This window comes from Hemiscyllium ocellatum, chromosome 24 (assembly GCF_020745735.1).
Source record: "Hemiscyllium ocellatum isolate sHemOce1 chromosome 24, sHemOce1.pat.X.cur, whole genome shotgun sequence".
NCBI lineage: Eukaryota > Metazoa > Chordata > Chondrichthyes > Orectolobiformes > Hemiscylliidae > Hemiscyllium > Hemiscyllium ocellatum.
This window is the reverse complement of record NC_083424.1, coordinates 26,829,758-26,849,203: the sequence shown is the minus strand read 5'-3', so window position 1 is coordinate 26,849,203 and position 19,446 is coordinate 26,829,758. Positions and strand designations below refer to the sequence as shown.

General features: G+C 40.5%; 1 protein-coding gene across 5 annotated transcripts in view; it reads left to right on the top strand.

Moving 5' to 3' along the window:
* Nucleotides 1-19,446, top strand: part of sh2b3 (SH2B adaptor protein 3) — a 177,583-nt gene that overhangs the window by 48,065 nt on the left and 110,072 nt on the right. The window lies entirely within an intron of this gene.

The window sequence follows — 19,446 nt, the reverse complement described above, 5'->3', positions numbered from 1 at the left end:
CCTCTTGAACTGTCCAACCTATCCACCTTCTTTCCCACCTAGCCGTTCCACCCTCTGCTTCGACCTCTCACCATCACCCCCCTCCCCCCTTCATCTATCTACCGCATTCCCAAATGCCTTCCCACCAGCCCCACCCCTCTCCTTGGGGCCTCCCCAACATTCCTGAAAAAGAGCTTATGCTCGAAACGTTGATTCCTCCTCCTCGGTTGCTGTCTGACTGGCTGTGCTTTTCCACCATCACACGTTTTGATCTATCACTGTTACCAGTCAAAGGGCAAAATAACAAAAGCTATAAACAAAGTAATGCTAGTCTCTTTTATGTTGGAAATGCAAGGGATTCTTCCCTTTAGAGTTTTGCAACTGTTCCAGGAACAAGACGATGCATTAAATGCAATGCAAAATCACATGAATCATGTAAAACTGATAGTCTGTTTACAGAGATTTAGAGAAGCATATTAACCTTTAACACTTACAGTAATTACATGATCAGGAAATTAAGTTTCGTTCTTGCTGTGACTTCAGTACTACTTTTGCTGATTTTTGTTTAAGCGGTCAGTAGAATTACCATATCTGTTCAACATCCCCTTTCATTTCTTGTTAGTGCAGTATAGTCTTTATAAAGGATAAGATTGCTCTATGCAACAGATTAAGTCAGCATAAATATTTTGTTTCCTATAGCAGCCTTGTCTGATGTTGTAACTCTTTCCTGCTTAGAATACCTTTCTTCATTGACTCAATTTTCCTTTCACTAAGGAAAGAACCACCTCTCTTACAGATCTAACTTTTATGGATGTGTGCAAGTAACCTTCTGATACCTGATCACGGCTTTCTTCACATTTACGAGACAGCCAGAACAGTAGACTGTATATCAGGGGTGAACTTGATGGTCAGCCCTGTATTTTTGGGCTGGGAAGAACGTCACTGCTAAAAATGAAAAGTGACCTATCAAATTTGATGACCGAGTGTGCCTTTTTCAGCTTAATTTTGCAGCAGTAAAATAGGGAACATCTGCCATTGAAGAGGTTTTCTCTGTGGCACTTTTCCCCAGTATTCATGAAGTTGCTGCTCATTTAAAATAATTCTAGATTATTGTTCTACTTTGGGGGAATCATTTGCAAGCAAGGTGTTGTTTCTGAAATGTATGCATTTAGCCAATTTAAAGCAGCTATGTGAAAAAAAAAGCTTGCCTTCTCTCAAGCCTGCAATCTTATCGGAGTTTAGTTGTCAAGATTTCTTCGTGAAAAGTGAAGGGCTGTAATGATGACATTTTGAGGCCTACTAAAACCTTTAATTTTGGTTTATTTGGCTTTTGCCTTCTTGGAGATTCTCACTGATACTCCAAGAAATTTCTGTTTTATATTAGCTGGAATCTGAGTGTATGCATCTTGAATAGCCTTTTGTTTCAGTTACAATGGTTGCATTTTAGCTTGTTGGGAATTGTGTTATTCTAGAAGTGCCAGTTGATTTGTGTGATTGTGATTTATATATGAATTCGGTATTTACTTATTCCCAACCTGAAATACAGTGGGTTCTTGAAGAATGTATTATTGTCATCATAATGTCATGAGATAAAAGTTCAACTTCAACCTTCAGATGTCCTTTACTTTTGCACAAGTTTCTCACACTAGAATTTAAGAATTTCTGCATGTCACATGAAGCCATTTCACATAAATGAAACATTTCAGACAGCCCATACTAATGCTGTAAGCCAAGCAATTATTATTGAGTACACGTGAAATGCAAATGAATTGAGCCAAAATTCTAATACTTTTCTCACAGACCATGACTACCAAAGTTGCAGGAAAAATGGCCTTAATATTTTTAAACCAGTATGACTGGAATCTGCTTTGTTTTCCCTGAACTGTGCAGCACACTGAAATAGTAAAACTAAAATGAAGATAACGTGACAGAAAGTAAATCATTAACAGAAGCCACAACAAAGCTTTGAAGGGAATGATGCAAGAGGAAGCAGTGTCACCAAATGGCAGGAATTGAGAATAATAGAGCAAAAGTACCAAAGAAATAGAAATAGAAAAATTCCCACAATCAAAGAGTAATTAAGAACATCAAGCAAAGATGTGTTCTTATAAGCCCTTAATTTGTGTATCCAGTTTAAAAATTATCTAAAGCTGTTCCTTTCAACTTTAAAATATTTGATTTCATAAAGATAAACCAACTTCAATTTCCTCATAAATTCACTGGTTTAATTATTGGGTGGCATATTCATAATTTGTAATACAAGACTAAAGTGGTAAATCTTGCCAACTCTGATAAGGCCCAACTAGGTTAAATTTATAAAACAATCAGTAATGTTTTTAAACTATTTAATTCTAAAGAGAGCTAATTTTGTAATGCTCAAGTTCAGCTAAAGTTGGGGTTCCCTTCTAAAATTATCAATAAATTCCTTCTTTGATGCTCTTGATGAACTATCTTTAATTTTATGAGAAACTAGTTTCTTTGCACCTTTTATCCACAATCAACACTACCCTTCTGGTGGTTGGTAATCTCCTGTTTAACCTTTCTGTGTAATGTGTACTCTATATTTACTTTCATTTTGTCATGCTTAGTTTGTTAAGAAGATCAGGGAGTCCAAATTCTTGCTATAAATATTTAAAGCAACAATAGCTTTTAGTTATCAATCAGAAGGCTTATGCAAATCTGTAATGAGAGATAATGTGTTGTACAAAGCACAATAACAGTGTCAGATTTCAGGTTCTGAGCTGGAGAGACTGTGTCAAAAACAGCAGTAACTCTCCTAACTGCTGCAATGGCACAATTTGCTGGATCTCTATTAGTCCATTTTTATTAATCAGGTAAGTATGATAGTTGGGCAGCAGTAACATCCATTACTTTATAAAGTTTGATTATGTCTATTTAAAATTTAAAATGCAAAATATCCATCTTTACTAAAACTGTACATTGCCAGACTAGAATTGGAATATGTCAAAGCAGCCTTTGCTTTTGCTCAACGTGTTTGCAAACCTTGGTTTGTAACTTCTGTCATGTAATTTGAGTGAAATTACACAAATTTCCAATGCTTTAGTCATTGTTGCATGAAAACAATGCCTCTTAAAATTAACATATATTCAAAAACTAGAAGACATGGAGCTAAGTTGTGAAATCCTATTATGTGCATTATAAAAATACATGTTGATAATGTAAAAGTAGAGAGTGTTTTTGAGGGACCTTCAGAATACTGTGATTCAAAGGGCATTAAATTGGTGATTTCCTGAACTTGGCTCTGAGTTCAAGGGTGAGCGTCAAGCAGAAAGTAGACATTTCTACTGTGAGAGGGTGGGCTTCTCACCAGTGGCTGAGCCCAAGCACATCTCAGCAGCTCCTATGTCAGAAGAATGTAGCAAGTCGTTCATTTCTCCTTTTGTTTTCCAAACGAGGCACTGTGACAGACAGTGGGAAAGAAGCTACAGTGGAAATATCACTAAGTGTGCATACCGGCCCCATTGTTATCTGCAATGAATGAACTTAAATGGGGGCTATCAGTACAACTGTTTTTTTTAACTTTGTTATTCTTTGATGAGAATGTACAAGAAGGCCTGGAAAGTAAAACAGTTAATTATTAATGCCAAATTGAGTGAGTGGCATGTTGGTCATAATGAAAATTAGTGAGGGAGACATTTTGAAAGTTTAAAGATATTAAAAGTGGGGGGAATAGCTTTTGTAGAATAGGTACGTGTTAATTTAAACTGAGCCAGATGGTGAAGGAAATTGAGTGCTGAAATTTAAATATTGGATTTATTTACTGAATGTATTGCACTGAATCTAGCATGTCACAAATTCTTATTTTCTTTTTACAGTTTTTTTGGGGATGTGACTGGTGTAGACTAGACAAAGGGATCTAACATTTATTTACTCATTTAAATTCCACCAGTTGCTGTGGTGGGATTTGAACCTGGATCCCCAGAGTGTTAACCTGGGAAGTCTCATAATGTTCTTTGGTCCTCAGGTTGAATGTTTTCCTGATTAACCTCTCTTCTCACATACTTTTCTTTTTCCCTTCTGGGTGGCACAGTGGTTCAGTAGTTAGCACTGCTGCCTAATGGCACAGGGACCTGGATTTGATTCCACCCTCAGGTGACTGTCTATGTGGAGTTTGCACATTCTGCTCTTGTCTGCATGGGTTTCTGCCAGATGCTCCGGTTTCCTCCCACAGTCCAAAATGTGCAGATTAGGTGGATTGGTGATGTAGTGACCATGGGGATAGGGTGGGGGGATTGGCTCTGGGTGGGATGCTCTTTGTAGGGTCAGTACAGACTCGGTGGGCTGAGAGGCCTCTTTCTGCACTGTTGAGATTCTATGATTCTATGAAAAGTGGAGAAGTGGTGAAAAGATTCCCGAACTCACTGTCAACCCTTTGATCCAGTTCATCAATTCTTCTTTGGATAAAATGTTCTGATGTGGAACTTGATTTGGAATTCATAGCCCAGAGTAGATGCATTACTACTGCACCATAAGATTTCCACTAAAGTTAATCCAGCAATTGTTTGTCCAAAAGGTGAACCAACACAAATTTCTGCTGTGCTCAAAGTACTTTATTTAATCAATGCTCTTCACTTGCATATCCTTCACCTTAGTACAGGTAACATCCCATTAACAGCATGGACTGAAAAGCTAAGGAAATGGGGTACAAGGAATAGGTAATGTCACCTTGGCGGGAGTGGATGGTTGGAGGAGATCACTGAAGGAAAAACATACTGAGAAATTTTTGAATAAAAACCAAAAGAACTGTGGATGCTGGAAATCAGAAATAAACTAAGTCCAACAGAACTAAATCTGAGGAAGGGTCTGATTTTTGTGCACAGAAGCTGCCAGACCTGCTGAGCTTTTATAGCAATTTCTGTTTTGTTTGTGTTGAGAAATTTGAACTCTGTTTATTGGGACACCAGAGCTTGGTAAAAATATAGATGATGAATGTGAAGGACTTAATGCAAATTAACTTGTGAATTATAATTTATAGAGAATAATAGTAATGGTTTTAGAGAAGTTACTTTCTGTATTTATATCCATAGACTAGGGTTTTGCAGTAGTGAGATTCAAGCAATGTTTCAAACTTGGAAAAAAACTGTTTTGGTTCGAGGCAGGATGGAAGATCTGCTGAGTGCTGGGAAGTGTGCTGCTGTTACACAACACTAGATTTAGCTTGATAAGCTTTGTGATATCACTGAAGACTCCAAATGTGTGTCCCTCTGAGTATACACACTAATTGGTACACTCATTTATTGTGACTCTGCAAAGCCTAGCAGGCATCTTAGCATAGTGTGAGAGACAAATACAATCTATAAATAAGTCACAATCTGTTTCATTGTTTGAAACATTGTATGACATCTTTTTTGCAAAAAGTAGTCTACTGCAACACACTTCTGCTTTTCTAGAGAAGAGCCTGTTTTCTTTCTCTCAAAAAGCCTAACTCAGGCTGCTTGTCATAGATAAGAGCACCATCAGGCAAGTCTATGCACATATCCCAATATCAGATTTTGGGCGGGGAAATTTTGTTCTTGAAGGGCTTGTGCAGCATCGACATCAACATTTACCAATCTCCACCTCGTGGCACTAGTGTGGGGGGGCAGGTGGCGACACTAGGAGGAAGAGAACGAATAGTAGTGAAGGATCTACATGTTATCTTAGGCACTGATTTTATTTTAATTTTTTTCATGTTTGGATCTAAAGGCAGGTGAATACATCACCCTGAGCTGTTTCCAAATTTTGTTTTAGTCTAGCTGTATTATGAATTACAACAGTTGCATCAAAAGCAGGAGAAGAAACATATGAACAATGAGGGGGTCTGTTTATTTTGATTTGCTAACTGAGCATGAACAAAGTTTTATACCTACATTTATGTGCTTGCTTGTCAATTCTGTTTTAATGTTTCAGGGCATGCACCTACAAACCACTGTTGCAATTAATATTATGGGATTTAAACAAAAATTTATTTGTAAGGTATATTGGTCCTTAAGTTCACATGTTATACATCTAAATGAAGAGCAAGTTTCCATGGTGTCATTGTGCATTTTGGGAAAGCAAATCTTAGCTGGACTTATACACTTAATGATACGGTCCACCTGAATGAGGTGGAGGGAAGGTGAGAGAGAAAATCAAAAAAGAAAGACGGGTGGAGGGGCATCACTGAAGGGGCTTCTTCTGTTCTCCTCCTCAGCGATAAATACACACATAGGCACATACACGCGCACACTGATACCACAGGTGTGCGCGCGCACGCACACACACACACACACACACACTTGCATGCCCCCCTGTTTTCTGCAGGGACCTTTATGCCCATGCTCCAGACCCTATTTCCTAATTCCCAATCTCCAGTGAAACCACACATGCATAGAAAATAGGCGTGCCACTGAAACATTTCAACGAAACTCATTCATTAGCACATGTGCAATTCTGGAGAATACTGTGCTTTTCAGTTTCAGCAAATGCAGCTTAATTTCACAGCAAGGAATTCGTACATATTGTGAACTTTCTTTTGTGGGAATGAGTTCCTGAATTATGCAGACGATCAGAATCTAAGGAGTTATTTACAAGTGTAACTGATTGGTTCTCAGCTAACTGTAAAAAATGAGGTCTGCAGATGCTGGAGATCACAGCTGCAAATGTGTTGCTGGTCAAAGCACAGCAGGTTAGGCAGCATCCTGATGAAGGGCTTATGCTCGAAACGTCGAATTCTCTATTCCTGAGATGCTGCCTAACCTGCTGTGCTTTGACCAGCAACACATTTGCAGCTCTCAGCTAACTGAGCAGGTTTGAACTGGGAACAATTTACAGAGACACAGAGAGAAAAAGATACAGGGTCTGCTGTTGTTTTCTTTAAAAGAAACTGTGGGTTTTCTGCAGTTACAAAAAAACCCAATTTAAAATGGTATTCAACCAGATACTTTTCCTGCAGAGGTGGTTGCGAGCTGTGATATTTGAATTGATAAAATCAGAGACATTTTCTGAGAGAGAGAGAGAGAACTGAATAGCAAGAGTCTGGCAGACCGAAGGCTAAACATCCCAATCATCTGAACCAGGAAGCAGAGACCACTGACATTCCAGTTTTCTCTAGCCCTGCAATAATTTCTTTTCCATGTGTGTTTTTAAAGGGGAGTTTCTAAAGGTTTTTAAAGTTTCGAGTTAGTACTTTATATACCAGTGTTTTATATCTTTTTACCTGCAGCTATAGTCTAATTGCTTACAATAAATAATAATTATTATGTAGTACAGAAACTTGGTCTGTGCTTTCTATCAAACTTAGTTTGAAGTCAGGTAAATCAGGTATGATGGACACCTTAAAATAAACCTTTTAAGATTTGGAATAACTCCTGGAATAGCAGGGCTTGATTTAGCAGCATACTACCAGTTGATTGTATCAAAGAACAACTTTTAACATGCATGTATATGTCCCCTTGATAAAGATCTATGCTGACATTATTGCTAATTTCTGTATCTTAATTCAGTGTATTCAAGTAATTCCTGGTGAATTAGGCCATAGTTTGTGATGAAGAAATATGTACAACATTGAAAGATTAAGAAACTCAACTTTTTGGTCTGCCTGATTGTAGTAATTTTCTTTTTTTCTCAAACATATCATGCCAGTATGTGATTTATCCAGGGTTGGTGCCAATTCCAATACTTCAGTGTCAATAGCCCTCCACAAGAAGGTGGCTATTCTTCATTACTGAATCTGACAAACTGTTATTATACTAAATAACTAGTAAAGCAATACTGTGTGGGTGTTAAGAACTTTAGAAAAGAACAAAGAAAAGGAAATTGAGGAGAGAAATCTGTAAAAGTACAAAGAATAAAACTGATTTTAAAAGAAAAGTATTGGTTTGGTAGCATTTACTTGTTGGTTATATTGATAATACACAAGGTAAACCCTGAAACTGGATGTGGCTTCAAGCCTACAGCTTGTGCCGAATAAATTCTAAACTAACCATTGTTGGCAGACTTCCCAACCCTAAGGGAAGAGCTTTTGTTGGAGGAGGGCATTCAATTAATCGAGTCTGTTCTAGCTTTCTGAATGACAAATTCACTCAGTGCCATTTCCCCATCTTCTCCCCATAATCCTGCACATTCTTCCTTTTTCAAATAACTAAATTCCCTCTTCAGTGTTTCACTTGAACTGCCTCCACTGCACAGCTTGTGCATTTTAGATCCTAACCAGCTGCAGTGTAAAAACATTTCTTATGCCTCTGTTTTATCTCTTACCAATTACCATATGTCTCTGCCTTCTTATTCACTACCCTTCCGTATATGGGAACAGATTTTCACCTGTCTACTCTGGGTTTTAAAGATATTTTAAACCTTTTCCCTTTCAAAGCCTATCTGCATGGCAGTATGAATCAGAGTGGCAGGTGGACGTGCTACTTAACAATCTTTGAGATTCCAACTCTATATCTTGGAAGTAAGTGGGCAGTTTACAACATGCTATTTACAACCTGACATTTTCAACTATTTTCTGAAGCCTTACACTTTTTTGTTGGTGAAACAGTCTGGGTTCTATTTAATCTCTCTACCAATCAAGCTTCCATGGTTTACTAACAGGCAGACTTCAGAATAGTTCACCCAGTTATCTTCATTTTAATGTAAAGATAGTTGAAGAAAGGCAAACGACAAGGCTGTGCACAATTGGTATGCAGAACAGATAGTCAGAGAATTAGATGTACAAGAATGTCATAGTCTTGCAGTATGCTGACCATATAGCATTACTTGCAGAATCAGAGAGACCATGTAAAATATCATGGTTAAGGAATATCTTGACTTTTAGGTTATGGATTGTGCATGAACACCAAAAAGACAAACACAATGTTATTTAAAAGAGATAGACGAGGAAAAAAAACTAGTGAAAATTGGAGTGGATGATGTCACACTGTAACAAGTAGATAAGTTTGTCTATTTATGACAAGTGATAATAGAAAATGGTGAATGTTGTACCGAAGTCTGTCGAAGGCTAGAGATAGTCCAAGCAATTTTGAGAAGATGAAGGCTTTGTTAGTAGCAACTCAAACTTGTAACAAAGAAAATATCTATAAGATATGCTACATTCTGATCGCTTTCTCTTTGTCTCAGAAAACTAGACAATAAGAGTTGTGGAAGAAAATAGAGACCTTTTGAAATGTAGATGCTAAAAATCCCATAACACTAATAAAGTGGTGTTTGAAATTCCAAGAACAAGAAGATCAAAATTGACATCTAGAAAAGGAAGAGTTGACCAAGGTATAGTTTAATGACTTCTAGGAGAAAGTGAGGACTGCAGATGCTGGAGATCAGAGCTGAAAATGTGTTGCTGGAAAAGCACAGCAGGTCAGGCAGCATCGAATGAGCAGGAGAGTCGACGTTTCGGGCATGAGCCTTTCTTCAGGAATTTGATTCCTGAAGAAGGGCTCATGCCCGAAACGTCGACTCTCCTGCACATTGGATGCTGCCTGACCTGCTGTGCTTTTCCAGCAACACATTTTCAGCTCTAGTTTCATAACCGTGTGGTTGCAAGTCAGCTCTAATATATGAGGATTACACATGGTTGCTGAGTGTGACATACCATGACTGTGAATCTTGTAGTAGCAGCAGCGTCAGTGTTAGCAGTTGAGCTGGTGTGAGTTGTGTACAGTATATATAAAAAGATTAGCTCTTCCTCCTTTGTTCCTAATCAACATGGTTTCGTGAAGTTTGTTGTATCATTTGTTCCAATTGGGAATAAAGAAAGACCAAAATGGTCAGTTGTGAATATCAACAGAGTTGTTTCTTTGTAGACATTATATGAAGCATCCGTAACAATTCAAAGAAATTGCTTTTACCATGCAAATTAGTACTTGGAAGAGGTCTAAATTGAAATTGGTTCTTTTTAGTGTGCTAATTGAAACACTGCATGTTGCATCATATGGCACAGTGTCACTGAAATCATTTGTCAATTCCTGCAGTAATTGCAAGGCAGATCATCATTTTGTTGTCCTCATGACTGAATCTATAAAATGTGTTGGTCTAGTTTTAATGGAGACAATCTGGGACTCATCTGTGTGCTGGTGCCCTGTGTTTCTTTTTTTTTGGGAATGCCCACTAAATTAAGTGTCACTGAGGTACTGTGATCGCCCTAGCCTTCCTGGGAGCAAGGATCACCCAGGGCAGAAATCTGGCCTGCTGAGATCTGTCAGCCAATCATGAGCTGGCAGCCTGTTGAACAGTATCTTCAGGGAGTCATTGGCTGTTGCTGGTATAACACCCATCCAAACTCTAGCGGTTAGAATCATAGAATCCCTACAGCGCAGAAAGAGGCCATTTGGTCCGTTAAGTCTGCACAGACCCTCTGAAGACTAGTCACCCCACCCTGTTGCCGTAATCCCACATTTATCATGGCTAGCCCACACCTAACCTGAACATTCCTGGACACTATGGGCAATTTAAATGGTTAATCCACATAAACTGCACATCTTTTGGACTATGGGAGGAAACCAGAGCATCTTGAGGAAATCTGCGCAGACACCGGGAGAACATGCAAACTCCAGACCATCACCTAAGATTAGAATCGAATCCAGGTCACTGGTACTGTGAGGCAGCAGTGCTAACCTCTGAGCCATCGTGTCACTGGATCACAGGTTACTGGTAAGTGATAGAATCACAGAGATGTACAGCATGGAAACAGACCCTTCGGTCCAAAACATCCATTCCGGCCAGATATCCCAACCCAATCCATTACCAACTGCCAGCACCCTCCAAACCCTTCCTATCTATATACCCATCCAAATGCCTTTTAAATGTTGCATTTGTACCAGCTTCCACCACATCCTCTGGCAGCTCATTCCATACACCTACCACCCTCTGCGTGAAGAAGTTGCCTCTTAGATCTCTTTTATATTTTTCCCCTCTCACCCTAAACCTATGCCCTGTAGTTCAGGACTCCCTGACCCCAGGGAAAAGACTTAGTCTATTTATCCTATCCATGCCCTTCATTATTTTGTAAACCTCTATAAGGTCACCCTTCAGCCTCCGACGCTCCAGGGAAAACAGCCCCAGCCTGTTCAGCCTCTCCCTGTAGCTCAGATCCTCCAACCCTGGCAACATCCTTGTAAATCTTTTCTGAACCCTTTCAAGTTTCACAACATCTTTCTGACAAGAAGGAGACCAGAATTGCACACACGGCAGCACGGTGGCACAGTGGTTAGCACTGCTGCCTCACAGCGCCTGTAGACCCGGGTTCAATTCCCGACTCAGGCGACTGACTGTGTGGAGTTTGCATGTTCTCCCCGTGGCTGCGTGGGTTTCCTCCGGGTGCTCCGGTTTCCTCCCACAGTCCAAAGATGTGCGGGTCAGGTGAATTGGCCAAGCTAAATTGCCCGTAGTGTTAGGTAAGGGGTAAATGTAGGGGTATGGGTGGGTTGCGCTTCGGCGGGTCAGTGTGGACTTGTTGGGCCGAAGGGCCTGTTTCCACACTGTAAGTCTAATCTAATCTAATCTAATATTCCAACAGTGGCCTAACCAATGACCTGTACAGCCACAACATGTCCTCCAACTCCTGTATTCAGTAGTCTGACCAATAAAGGAAAACATACCAAATGCTTTCACAATCCTAAGTATCTGCAACTCCACTTTCAAGGAGCTATGAACCCGCACTCCAAGGTCTCTTTGTTCAGCAACACTCCCTCGGACCATATCATTAAGTGTATAAGTCCTGCTAAGATATGCTTTCCTAAAACGCAGCACCTCGCATTTATGTGAATTAAACACCATCTGCCACTTCTCAGCCCATTGGCCCATCTGATCAAGATCCTATTGTAACCTGAGGTAACCTTCTTCACTGTCCACCACACCTCCAATTTTGGTGTCATCTGCAAACTTACTAACCATACCTGTTATGCTGTACCTCTTATGCTGGCATCCAAATCATTTATATAAAGGACGAAAAGTAGAGGACCCAGTACTGATCCTTGTGGCACTCCAGTGGTCACAGGCCTCCAGTTTGAAAAACTACCCTCCACCATCTCCCTCTGTCTTCTACCTTTGAGCCAGTTCTGTGTCCACATGGCTAGTTCTCCCTGTATTCCATGAGATCTAACCTTGCTAATCAGTCTCCCATGGGGAACCTTGTCAAACACCTTACTGAAGTCCATATAGATCACATCTACCCCTCTGCCCTCATCAATCTTTGTTACTTCTTCAAAAAACTCAATCAAGTTTGTGAGACATGATTTCCCACACACAAAGCCATGTTGACTATCCTTAATCAGTCCTTACCTTTCCAAATACATGTACATCCTGTCCCTCAGGATTCCCTCCAACATCTCCATTAGTGGGCGGCACGGTGGCACAGTGGTTAGCACTGCTGCCTCACAGCGCCTGTAGACCCGGGTTCAATTCCCGACTCAGGCTACTGACTGTGTGGAGTTTGCACGTTCTCCCCGTGTCTGCGTGGGTTTCCTCCGGGTGCTCCGGTTTCCTCCCACAGTCCAAAGATGTGCGGGTCAGGTGAATTGGCCAAGCTAAAATTGCCCGTAGTGTTAGGTAAGGGGTAAATGTAGGGGTATGGGTGGGTTTCGCTTCGGCGGGTCGGTGTGGACTTGTTGGGCCGAAGGGCCTGTTTCCACACTGTAAGTCTAATCTAATCTAATCTTGCCTACCACTGACGTCAGGCTCACTGGTCTATAGTTCCCTGGCTTGTCCTTACTACCCTTCTTAAACAGTGGCACCACGTTAGCCAACCTCCAGTCTTCCGGCACCTCACCTGTGACTATTGATGATACAAATATCTCAGCAAGAGGCCCAGCAATCATTTCTCTAGCTTCCCACAGAGTTCTAGGGTATACCTGATCAGGTCATGGGGATTTATCCACCTTTATGCTTTTTAAGACATTCAGAATTCCTTCCTCTGTAATCTGGACATTTTGCAAGATGTCACCATCTATTCCCCTACAGTCTATATCTTCCATATCCTTTTCCACAGTAAATACTGATGCAAATTACTCATTTAGTATCTCCCCCATTTTCTGTGGCTCCACACAAAGGTCGCCTTGCTGATCTTTGAGGAGCCATATTCTCTCCCTAGTTATCCTTTTGTCCTTAATTTATTTGTAAAAACCCTTTGGATTCTCCTTAAGCTCTATTTGCCAAAGCTCTTTCATGTCCCCTTTTTGCCTTCCCTCTTAAGTATACTCCTACTTCCTTTATACTCTTCTACAGATTCACCCGATCTATCCTGTCTATACCTGAAATATGCTTCTGTCTTTTTCTTAACCAAACCCCCAATTTCTTTAGTCTTCCAGCATTCCCTATACCTACCAGCCTTTCCTTTCACTCTAACTTTCTCTGGATTCTTGTTATCTCATTTCTGAAGGCTTCCCATTTTCCAGGCATCCCTTTACCTGCGTACATCTGCCCCCAGTCAACTTTTGAAAGTTCTTGCCTAATACTGTCAAATTGGCCTTTCTCTAATTTTGAACTTCAACTTTTTGATCTGGTCTGTTCTTTTCCATTACTATTTTAAATCTAATTGAATTATGGTTGCTAGCCCCAAAATGCTCCCCCACTGACACTTGCTTTATTTGCCAAGAGTAGGTCAAGTTTTGCACCTCCTCTAGTAGGTACATCCACATACTGAATCAGAAAATGTTCTTGTACACAATTAACAAATTCCTCTCCATCTAAACCCTCAACATTGTGGCAGTCCCCATCTATGTTTGGAAAGTTAAAATCCCCTACCATAACCACCCTATTATTCTTATAGATCGCTGAGATCTCCTTACAAGTTTGTTTCTCAATTTCACTCTGACTATTAGGGGGTCTATAATACAATCCCAGTAAAGTGATCATCTCTTTCTTATTTCTCAGTTTCACCCAAGTAACTTCCCTGGATGTATTTCCCTGGATGGTTGGCAGGGGGGCTGGTGTTGTGGGTTGGTGACCACATGGATGAAAGGGAGAAGGATCAGCAGGAAAAACAGGAGTTAGAATCTCATTCCTTTCTCTTGCCAGGCTCCTTGCCCATAGCTAAGGCCTTTCAATCTCCGCACATCTATTCTGTACCCTCTTAGAGGTGCAAAAGTGGGACCAATATTCTAATTACAGCCTATATTGTAAGTTGTATAAATTTAGTATTACCTTTTTACTTCATGTACTTCAAGTAAAACCTAGGTTCTTTTTAACAGCTTTATCGATGTGTTTCTACTCTCCCTTGTTCCATCATCTCAATTGTTGCCTCCTTTTCTATCTACCATGCTGCCTATTTGTCTTGTCATTTTATTCTGTCTTCTTTCCTCTTCCCTGCCCTAGGATATTTTTATTTGTGAACCTTCTACCTCCATTGTGGCACTTTTTTGAATCAACAAAAACATTTGGAGTTCACTGTCCTCAAATAATGGAAATGAGCAGAGGAAGTGCAATAGGCTCAGGAAGATGAGGGTACAGGAAACAGAGCAACTGAGAATTCAGGCCATGCCTGAATGAGGGAGATGGGGGATGGGTGCTTGCATAGAATTACAAAGAAATTACTATGTGGAAACAGACTATTTGCCCATCCAAACTTTGATAATTATCTTCACCAGCTGCAGTTTTAATCCACATAGCATCCTGTCCTTACAACTCCTTTCTTCAACCACCTATTTAATTTTTAAAAATCACACAACACCAGGTTGTAGTCCAACAGGTTTAATTGGAAGCACACTTGCTTTCGGAGCGACGCTCCTTCATCAGGTGATAGTCACCTGATGAAGGAGTAATCACCTGATGAAGGAGCGTCGCTCCGAAAGCAAGTGTGCTTCCAATTAAACCTGTTGGACTACAACCTGGTGTTGTGTGATTTTTAACTTTGTACACCCCGGTCCAACACCGGCATCTCCAAATCATACCTATTTAATCACTTTTTGTTGATTTTCTCCATACATCAATGGCATTCGAATTGTCAGCATGGTTCAGGAGCACTGAAAGAAAAGTGTAGTAAGAATATATTGTGTAACTACAGCTTGGAACTAACTACCAGGCATAATGCAATGGGCTTCTCAAAATATTCGAACTAACATTATTTTGAAAAAAAAACTTGCATTTTGCACAGGATCTTATCGTATCCTCAAGCCACTTCAAAGTGCTTACAACCATTGCATTCCTTTTGAAGTGCACCGTCGCTGTTTAGACGATTGCAGTCATGATATGGAGATGCCGGTGTTGGACTGGGGTGTACAAAGTTAAAAATCACACAACACCAGGTTATAATCCAACAGGTTTAATTGGAAACACACACTAGCTTTTGGAGCGACGCTCCTTCATCAGGTGATAGTAGAGGGCTTGATCGTAACACAGAATTTATAGCAAAAATTTACAGTGTGATGTAACTGAAATTATACATTGAAAAATTGATTGTCTGTTAAGCCTTTCATCTGTTAGAATACAGTGATAGTTTCACTTCTTTCATGTGTAAATCACAAAACCTTTTTTTAAAGTTGCATGCGGGTCTTTGTCTGTCAGTGTGTGTGTGTGTCTGGGGTGGGGATTGTGAGTGTGTGTGTGAGTGTGTGTGTGAGTGTGTGTGTGTGTGTGTGTGTGTGTGTGTGTGTGTAGTGAGTGCAGAGTGCCTTAAGTCTGTGAGGGGGTGCATGTGAGAGTGTGTGTGGGTGTCTGTGTGTGCGTCTGTGTGTACCTGTGTCCGTGTGTATGTGAGTGTGTGTGTAGGAATATCTCTGTATGTGTGTAGTGCAATGGTGATCACCTGTAATGTGACATGAACCCAAGGTCCCGGTTGAGGCCCTCCCTATGGGTACCAAACTTAGCTATCAGCCTCTGCTCGGCCACTTTTCTCTGCTGCCTGTCCCGAAGTCCACCTTGGAAGATGGTCACCCGAAGTCTGAGGCTGAATGTCCTGGACCATTGAAGTGTTCCTCACTTTGGGGAACACTTCAACGATCCAGGACATTCAGCCTTGGGCCGTCGGGTGACCATCTTCCAAGGTGGACTTCGGGACAGGCAGCAGAGAAAAATGGCCAAGCAGAGGCTGATAGCTAAGTTTGGTACCCATAGGGAGGGCCTCAACCGGGACCTTGGGTTCATGTCACATTACAGGTGATCACCATTGCACTAACACACACACACAACACACACACACACAGATATTCCTATACACATACACACGGACACAGGTACACACAGACGCGCACACAGACACCCACACACACTCCCACACTCACACATGCACCCCCTCACAGACTTAAGTCACTCTGCGTGCGCGCACACACACACACACTTTCTTTCACTCACAATCCCCACCCCAGACAGACAGACAGACACACACACACACAGACAAAGACCCACATGCACACATATATTTTGTGGGGTGAATTTGTACTTGCAGAGTTACATTGTACTTTGCTCAAAAACTGCATGAATTTATGTAAAAGTCTGTTATCTCACTTTTTAGATTAAAATCAATCTAAACATCATGGCATAGACAGAGAACACAGGGGGCCAACACCTTCAACATATTGTCTAGTTATCACCATTGTTAACAGCTAACCCGAGAATGCAACTTTTAAAAAAAAGGTTTTGTGATTTACACATGAAAGAAGTGAAACTATCACTGTATTCTAACAGATGAAAGGCTTAACAGACAATCAATTTTCCAATGTATAATTTCAGTTACATCACACTGTAAATTTTTGCTATAAATTCTGTTACGATCGAGCCCTCCACTATCACCTGATGAAGGAGCGTCACTCCGAAAGCTAGTGTGCTTCCAATTAAACCTGTTGGACTATAACCTGGTGTAGTGTGATTGTTAACTTTAGACAATTGCAGTTAGCGATTTGCACAGAGGCATATTCCACAAATGGTAATTGAATGACTGGCCAAATAATCTGTTTTTACCAGAGTTGTTTGAAAGCTGAAAATTGGCTAGGAGGTTGGGAGATCTCCTGGCTCTTCTTTGTACAGTCTAGTGCTGGGGGACATTTTATGTCCACCTGAATAGGCAGACAGGTTCTCAGTTTAAGATTTCATCTGCAAGACAGCAACTTTTCCTGAGCAACACTCTTAGCATTGCACTGGAGTTTCTCTCTAAATTACATGTTGAAGTCTGTAATTGGCACTTGACTTTTTAATGGTAAATTTCTTCCTCTTACATAAACAGATAACTTACAATGTATGATTTTTTGATGGACATCTACGATTTTTACTAACTGGTTCTTGATATTTTGGGGTTCTGGGTACCTTTTCCAAAACCTAACTGTAACAACTTGCTTTTACATGTATCCTCTTGTTAGTGGAACAGTTAATTGATTTGCTTATTTTCATGCATCACTTAACTAAGGACTGTCAGTTTTCAGTACATTTAGTGTCATTTGCTTAATTTGAACAAGTGGATAAAGAGTTTTGCCTTTTATGTGGACTTTTCCATTAAGAATCTTCTCTCTGAGTTTCTCTATTCCTAGAGAACTGAAGAATGTCAGGTTGAAACCTTTTCCAATCATTACCTTTAGTAACTGGGATTTCTATCCAATCTTAATATGCAGTTTATCTGGTTATCTCCATATGAACTCTGAGCACCACAGCATGGTGGGATCTGGACTCTTGTACAAAAATCTCCCATGTGGTTGTACTCTTGAGAGGAATGCTGAATAGAGATAACACGCATGCTGTGACAGATAAAGAAAGTAATTAAGTGCTCTCAAGCCACCAGTTTACAGCAGCTGATTCAAGTTAGTATTGACAGAAGCCAAAAAGGACAGAGTGATCACTCACTTGCTCTGTGAAGCCTCCCACAGTTGGTGGACAGCCTGGGAAACTTTGGAGGACTATCTAGAAAATAACTTTGTAAACAAAGATGAGTCTGTGGTTTCAGATGCAACAACTATTATTGCATCACATTTTTCAAGTCAAAATTTGTTCCCACGTTTTATAACACAATAAAGTGATACTTGACTGATACATGAATACCGTATCCTGTGTTTGTGATATAATCTTAATTTTAAGGTTTTATTGTAATTTCAGATGTTGACGTGAATGCAGTCAAATTGTCTTAAAGAGGCTGTTATGTTCTTTTAGTTTTAGATGCTGTTCATTAGATTATTCTTGTGTTTTAGGATCCACTTCTGCAGTTGAGGTACTTATTTCAAGGGATCTGGGTGCGGCAGCTCTGCAGCTGCCTGTGGCTAAGCTTTTTCACAAACTCACAGTTTACCTTGTCGATTTTTATCAACACGTACCACTTCCTTTCTATGCGACAGGCCATCTTACTGCCAATGTGTTTTTTTAAAAATCTCAGGATATGTATTTCATGAATGAGCAGTTTTCCATTCATTTGAGTTGCTTTATTCCACCAAAGTCTGGGCAGCAAGTTTTATTCTAGCTGTTAGATCTAGCTGGCTTCAGTTTGTTTCCTTGAGTTGGCAAAGGCATAGTGTTGAGTTCTTCCCTTTCATGAGAAGAACCTCATTCAAATTTAGTTACTTCCTCCATATTTATCTCCATGAATTGTTCTGAAGCAGCTGTTGCAAAACTGGCATTTCATGGCCAGTTGTGATGGATTTCTTGAAAAGCTACTTTGTTTCAAGTCACTCTTTGTCTAAGGCAGACAGAAGATTGCTCAATGAAAGCTCCTGAACATGTCATATGTAAACAAGTTTCACATCATTGGACATTTTAAAAGGGACGATAAAATCAAATATTTTGGCTATTGGTGAACTTAGTTTAGAATAGTGATGCTGTTCCCATTTCTTATTTTTCTTCCAGTATTCATAAACACGATGATTGCTGGGAATTGGGTTGGTACTGGGGCAATACGGTTTCAGCTTTTGTTTTTGCATTCAAATATAGCCTAAACTAATGGCACAGAAATTTACTGTCCTGCTGGCTGTTAGGATCTGTGTCAGATGAGTTTTTTGGCTTCACTAGTTTCTAGTGTGAGAGTATGGCCTTATGGTAATGTAACTTAATGCATCATTGTGAAGAGAGGCCTGTGTATTGTCTGTGTGATGATTGGAAGTTTGCAGTGTTGCAGTGCCTTTCAAGTTGGTACGGCAAAACATTGAGATAGTTTAGAGGGAATGGGAACCCTCCAACCACAAGGTATGAATTCCGCCTGGGAACCCTCCAACCACAAGGTATGAATTCAGATTTCTCCAGCTTCCTCATTTCCCCTCCCCCCACCTTGTCTCAGTCGGTTCCCTCAACTCAGCACCGCCCTCCTAACTTGCAATCCTCTTCCTGACCTCTCCGCCCCCACCCCACTCCGGCCTATCACCCTCACCTTGACCTCCTTCCACCTATCCCACCTCCATCGCCCCTCCCCCTAGTCCCTCCTCCCTACCTTTTATCTCAGCCGGCTTGGCTCTCTCTCTCTTATTCCTGATGAAGGGCTTATGCTCGAAACGTCGAATTCTCTATTCCTGAGATGCTGCCTAACCTGCTGTGCTTTGACCAGCAACACATTTGCAGCATAGTTTAGAGGGAGGTTTACACTACATCTGG